Source organism: Pelodiscus sinensis, chromosome 9, assembly GCF_049634645.1.
Source record: "Pelodiscus sinensis isolate JC-2024 chromosome 9, ASM4963464v1, whole genome shotgun sequence".
NCBI classification, from domain to species: domain Eukaryota; kingdom Metazoa; phylum Chordata; order Testudines; family Trionychidae; genus Pelodiscus; species Pelodiscus sinensis.
The window spans coordinates 65,379,788-65,386,496 of NC_134719.1; the positions used below are offsets into that span (position 1 = coordinate 65,379,788).

General features: G+C 49.3%; 1 long non-coding RNA gene across 1 annotated transcript; it reads left to right on the forward strand.

Moving 5' to 3' along the window:
* The first annotated feature begins 1,101 nt into the window (after positions 1-1,101).
* Positions 1,102-5,348, forward strand: LOC142830631 (uncharacterized). The gene is made up of 2 exons (XR_012906076.1): positions 1,102-1,179; positions 1,222-5,348. It is a non-coding gene; the product is annotated as an uncharacterized LOC142830631 (long non-coding RNA).
* The last annotated feature ends 1,361 nt before the right edge of the window (positions 5,349-6,709 follow it).

Sequence of the window (6,709 nt, forward strand, 5' to 3'; positions counted from 1 at the left end):
CACACTCTGCCTTTTGAGAGTCGTCATTTTGTTAGCAAGTACGTCTGTGTTGGCTTTGCATATACCGCATTCCCAGGAATTGCGTGTATGGTATTCATGTAGCATACATGGTGTGTTATGTTAACCGAGTGTATTACGCTCTTCCACATTCATACCCAGGATCTTACAGCCCTGAAAAACTGAAATCAGCTTTGGCATTAGAAAACTGGAAACTTGTCAAAGCAAAGCGACATAAATACCTTGTACCAAGGTCAGGGAGGAAGGGCTTTCCGGGCTCACCTGCACTGGAAGGGAGTAATCAGAGCAAGAGAAGGGAAAGTGTAGGGAGGTACCAAGAACAATCTTGCACAGCCTAGTGGGTTACATTTAAACCGGCCTTACACAGGCCATTTAGCTTGTAAACCGTCCCACTGTTAATAGAAGTGTGCTGGAGGGCGTGTCTGACAGGTGGAGATGCTGCGAGGTAAGAATTGTTTCCCCGCATGGGAGTACCCGTGTCTCCTCTTTGGAGTGCACCGTTTTGTCTTTCAACAACTCATGTGGCTAAGCTTGGTCCCGTGAACGTTCTTCGGGCTTGTTTACTCTAGAACAGTGTTTCTCAAACTGCTCTGGGGAGCCCTAGGGTTCCACGAGACCTCCAGGGGCGCCGCGAGGTTGACAAACTGGAAACGGCAATAGCTACGACACACATAGGCTACGTCTACACTGGCCCCTCTTCCGGAAGGGGCATGTAAATTTCAGCAGTCGTCGTAGGGAAATCCGCGGGGGATTTAAATATCCCCCGCGGCATTTAAATAAAAATGTCCGCCGCTTTTTTCCGGCTTTTAAAAAAGCCGGAAAAGAGCGTCTAGACTGGCCCTGATCCTCCGGAAAAAGTGCCCTTTTCCGGAGGGTCTTATTCTTAGTAAGAATAAGACCCTCCGGAAAAGGGCACTTTTTCCGGAGGATCGGGGCCAGTCTAGACGCTCTTTTTTAAAAGCCGGAAAAAAGCGGCGGACATTTTTATTTAAATGCCGCGGGGGATATTTAAATCCCCCGCGGATTTCCCTACGACGACTGCTGAAATTTACATGCCCCTTACGGAAGAGGGGCCAGTGTAGACGTAGCCATAATGAGGGGACTGCTGGGGCGCCGCGTAGGTACGACACTCACAATCGGGACCGCTGGAGCGCCGCGTAAGTACGACACACACACAATCGGGACCGTTGGGACGCCGCGTAGGTACGACACACACAATCGGGACCGTTGGGGCGCTGTGTAGGTACGACACACACAAGCGGGACCGCTGGGACGCCGCGTAGGTACGACACACACAATCGGGACCGTTGGGGCGCTGTGTAGGTACGACACACACAAGCGGGACCGCTGGGACGCCGCGTAGGTACGACACTCACAAGCGGGACCGTTGGAGCGCCGCGTAGGTACGACACACACAATCGGGACCCGTGGGGCTCCGCGTAGGTACGACACGTACAATCGGGACCACTGGGGCGCCGCGTAGGTACGACACACACAATCGGGGGACCCCTGGGGTGCCGCGTAGGTACGACACTCACAATCGGGACCGTTGGAGCGCCGCGTAGGTACGACACTCACAAGCGGGACCGTTGGAGCGCCGCGTAGGTACGACACACACAATCGGGACCCGTGGGGCTCTGCGTAGGTACGACACACACAATCGGGACCACTGGGGCGCCGTGTAGGTACGACACACACAATCGGGGGACCACTGGGGCGCCGCGTAGGTACGACACACACAATCAGGGGACCCCTGGGGTGCCACGTAGGTACGACACACACAATCAGGGGACCCCTGGGGTGCCGCGTAGGTACGACACACACAATCAGGGGACCACTGGGGTGCCGCGTAAGTAAATATTTATGCATGTAAAGGGCTCTGGAGCCCAAAAAGTGTGAGAACTGCTGCTCTAGAGGATTAAGTTGGTTCATCTGAGGCAGCAGGGAGGGGTGTGTGGAAAATCCCCCCCCTTGAGTTCCTTACGTTGTTCAGGCCTCAGTCTAGGGATGGCCGTAGATCAGTGGAAAAATTCTCCTATTGGCCTCCTGGGGACAGGGGTTACCTGCGCTGTTGGGCGAACCCCTTCCGTTGGTGTAGATGGGGTCTGACTGACGCACTACTGAGGTGCAGCTGTAGCATTTTAAGGGCAGACGTGCCATTAATCATGAACCCTGAGTGTAGTCAAATCAAGCGGTGATAATAATTTGGCAAACCAGGCTAGGGGACATGAGCCAAGCATTAGTCAAACCTGTTTGTGCCGTGCTCAACAGCTAGCCCGTTGGATTTGGAGTTGCAATTGCATAGAGTTGGACTTCGGGGGTCCTTGCCAACTCAGGGCAAAACTATATTAAGTGTTGTTTTGGCAAATAACTGGTTAACAAAGATTCTGGAAAGCAAAAATGGCCTTGTGGGCATAAAGCCATACTTCAGGCATAGTTAAAGGTGAATTACAAGTCAGATGTTTTCTGGGCAGAATATCCAGAGAAAGCCAAAGCTGAAGTGGTGACTGTTCACAACAGTGCTAAAATGCCATGCAGTATAAGCCATAGCAAATGAAAGGGAGAAACAGGCCGTTTTAAAGGTGTTGATGCCCAGTGTGTAACAGTCCCTGGCAGCGATTTGGTCACATTAAAGGCAATCCAAAAAGCGCTCTCTGGAGTCATGTTTGTAGTCTGTTTAAACTGGAGATGGAGGGAAAAGGGAGAAAGGGAGGGGACGATGCGCAGACAAGAATCGGTGTTTACACAGTGACACAGCCTGTTCATCTCAGAAAGAAGGGGCATTACTGGAGCCATTTGGGGTGCATACAAAAGCAGCAGGCACTGGGGCAACAGATACAGGTTTGCAGGGACAGGTAGCAACCCCCACTCCCCCCAGAGCTGGGGTAAAATCCCGAGGTTCTGGCCCCACTTCCATTGCCCAGAACCACTCTCCTAGCCGATGACATACCCCTCTAATGTTTTTACCTTCAGTTCTGCTTTTCCTTTCTGTCCTTTCTCTGTCCGAACCCTTCCCTCCGCTCCCCTTTCCTCTCATGTTCTCTTGGCTCAGTTTGCTGAACTCTGCTGCTTTGTGCTTTGAAATGCCCTTCCAGATTGATTCATTTCCCTGCCTATCTTCTTTCTATCCCTATTCTGTCGCTACATCCCTTCCTGGGATGTAACCTCGACAATGATAGTTACTAGAGAAACCTGCTGTTGCATAAAGTCAGAGAAACTAAAAGAAATTTCCAAAATGCCAAAGGTAAAAGCTTTAAAGTCAGTAAAATGAATAATCTTAACCCTTGTGAAATTCAATAGCGAAAGAAGATATGGATGCCTAGCAAAGAATGTTACCTCTGCTTGAGACCCCAAAGGTTGGGTTCTTTTTTTAATTAGATGCTAACTAATATATATACATGCGACAAGGAGTCCTGTGGCACCTTATAGCCTAACAAATGTATTGGAGCATAAGCTTTTGTGGGCAAAGACCTACTTTGTCAGATGCATGTTGTGGAAATTTCCGGAGGCGGGTATAAATATGCAGGCCAGAATAAGGCTAGAGATAACAAGGTTAATTCAGTCAGGGAAGGTGAGGCCCACTTCTAGCAGCTGCTATGGAGTGTGACCACCACATCAGTTGAATTAACTGATTCAACTGAGGTTGACTTAACCTCGTTAGCTCTAGCCTTATTCTGGCCTATGTATTTATACCTGCCTCTGGAAATTTCCGTTACATGCATTTCACGAAGTGGGTCTTTGCCCATGAAAGCTTATGCTCCAATACATCTGTTAGTCTATAAGGTGCCACAGGGCTCCTTGTCGCTTTTGCAGATCCAGACTAACATGGCTACCCCCTCTGATAATATATACATGGGTTTTTCTTATTGATCTAGCGCAATAGTCTTAAGGTAATATTGTAAAGTAATGTAAGTTGCCTTAAATTAACTAAATTAGTACAACTGAGGGAGCAAATAAACTAATAGGGATTTTTAATCGAAGTGTTTAAATAAAAAGGAAACAACCTACTTAGCTTAATTCTTTTAACTTTTTGTTTTGTAACATACCTTTCCATAGTAACGCTTAATGCTTCATTATGTATCTGTAAAGACAAAGGTTGGCTCCATTTGTCTTGAATTGTAAGTCATTCTGCATGTCATATGTTGTCCTATGTGTTGTGAGTCATGTGACTTTTTCTTTTCCTATATTTTTATGCTCTGTTACAACAAAATCAATTTTGCCGGCATCGTTATGAGACTGTATCCAGTAAACGGCGTGTTCTCTGGCGCTGGCCCCGCTGGCCTGTCTGCTACCTCCTAATACAGAGCTTCAGTCTAGTCCCGGGGCTAATGGCCTGCGCTGCATGTTACGCCACTGCACATTCTGCACTGCACTTTCATGCAGAAGAGGCAGAAGACTAGCAAGCTGATACCAGGGATTTATTCAAAAAAGCAGCTTCGGATAGGGGCAAAGGAGGCAATGGCACAGGGCCCCGGAGCTCCCAGCTGCTGCCACCGCTACTGTGCCAGGGGTAGCAGCCAGAGCCCTGGGCCCCCCTGAATTGCCACAGGAGTGCTGTGCCACCATGCCATGCAGCTCTGAGGGCTGGGTGGGAGGGCCCAGTGATGCACTCCAGGTGGCACTAGACTGACTGCCATCAGCCACACCCCTTCCACCTGAGGCCCTGCCTCAGAGACATGCCCCCCCACACTTTGCCCCCAGCCCCTTGGTGGCTGTTGGCCCTGCTGGTCATAGGTTCATTACAGATTCAGACCTTCTGCAGCTACCATGATGCTGGAGATGATGCCCATGAGGTTCTGCAAGATCCTGACGTGCCTTCTGAATCCGCAAGTGTTACAATATGTTCATTTTAGTTTGTTGTGTATTTTTAGTGATCTGCACATACCCCATGCTCTGCCCTCAGTGATGTGTAGTGTCATACGATCACCTACTGTACAGAAAACTTTATACACCTAAGTGCTTCAAGAAAACTGCTCCACAATGCAGTTCTGCTATTGGATTGATGAATACCTGTGTACTATGGTGTACTTTAGTCATTTTACTGTTTGCTAATTCTTTGAAAATTGGAATTCCATTAAGTATAGCTCTTACTTAACCAGAATGTTTGATTAACTGGCACTCCCCATGTCCTCAAGATGCCAGGTAACAAAGCTTTTACTGACTTTAACGTGAGAGGTACCATGCTATTTCAATACTATGGTTACACTTCATAACGCCACTAGAGCTTTTCTGCAATGCTCACAAAGGGGCCTGTTTATCAATATATGTACATATATTTCTGCCTCAAAGAATTATTCACCTGCAAACAAATAAAATGTTTTTAAAACAGGGGAACGTGCCTCAAAGCAAAAATAACATTAACAAGACCATAACTTTGTTATATACATCTTTATTCAATCTTAAAATGTAGTGGCGAAATCAGGTCTAAATCTCCTATATACCAGGCCAAGCCTAGAACTTGCCACACTTGCCTCTTTGTGGTGAGGGCCTCATAGCCCTGTACCGCTTCTATCTTATCTATTTGGGGTTTTAGCTTCCCTCCTCCGACCACATACCCCAGGTACGCCACGTCCCCCCGTCCAAAGAAACACTTGCGCGGGTTGGCTGTCAAGTTCGCCACTGCTAAGGCGCCGAAGGCCGCTCTCAGGTGTTTGAGATGATGTTCCCATGAGCTGCTGTAAATGATAATATCATCAATATATGTGGCTGCATAATTTAGGTGTTCATATAGTACCCTATCCCTCAGACGCTGAAATGTGGCCGCTGCTCCATTTAGGCCGACGGGCATCGTAAGGAACTGATACAGCCCAAAGGGGGTGGCGAGCGCCGTCTTTTCCTGTGACGCCGGTGTTTAGGGGATTTGCCAATACCCCTTGGTAAGATCCAGGGTCGAGAGGTATCGAGCGGTACCCAGTCCGAGTAGCTCATCTGCTCTGGGCGTAGGGTCCGTGTCACAAAGTGAGATATGGCGTTTATTTTGCGAACGTCTATGCAGAATTGGTCCGAGCCATCTCGTTTGGCACCAGGGCGACAGGGCTCCTCCACTCGCTTCGGGGCTCCTTGATTACGCCCATCTGCAACATCTGCTCCAGCTCCTCTTGCATCAGCTCCCAGTCGTACCCTTTGCCCGGGGGGGGGGGGGGGGGGGGTTGAATATGATGGTGCATCAGGGTCATCTTCCCAGGGAGGGTCAACAAGACTGTTGGAAATTCTTGTAGCACCGCTGCCAATTCCTCCTTTTGGGACAGGGTTAGGTCTTCGGCGAAGTGCGTCGGCCTGGGCCTCCATGGGCCCAGTTCTGGGTCTGGAGCCTGCGAGGAAATCATCATCCCCTCCCAGGCCACCCTTTTTTTACCAAATTCACGTGATATATTTGAGTGTCTCTACGTTTCCCTGACAATTTCATCTCATAATCTACTGGCCCCACTTGCCGCAGGCCCTCGAAGGGCCCTCGCCACTTCGCCAATAGCTTAGAGTCGGCGGAGGGTAGGAGCAATAGTACACGGTCCCTTGGGTGAAATGTCCGGAGTTTAGTACTCCGATTATAATATTGGGCCTGCTTTTCCTGGGCCCGTCCCAAATTCTCCTTAGCCATTTCCCCTACCACCCGCAACTTGCGCCTCAAGTCCAGTATGTAGGGGACCGTGCCCTTCACTCATGAGTCTTCCTCTTCCCAGGTCTCCCATCCCAG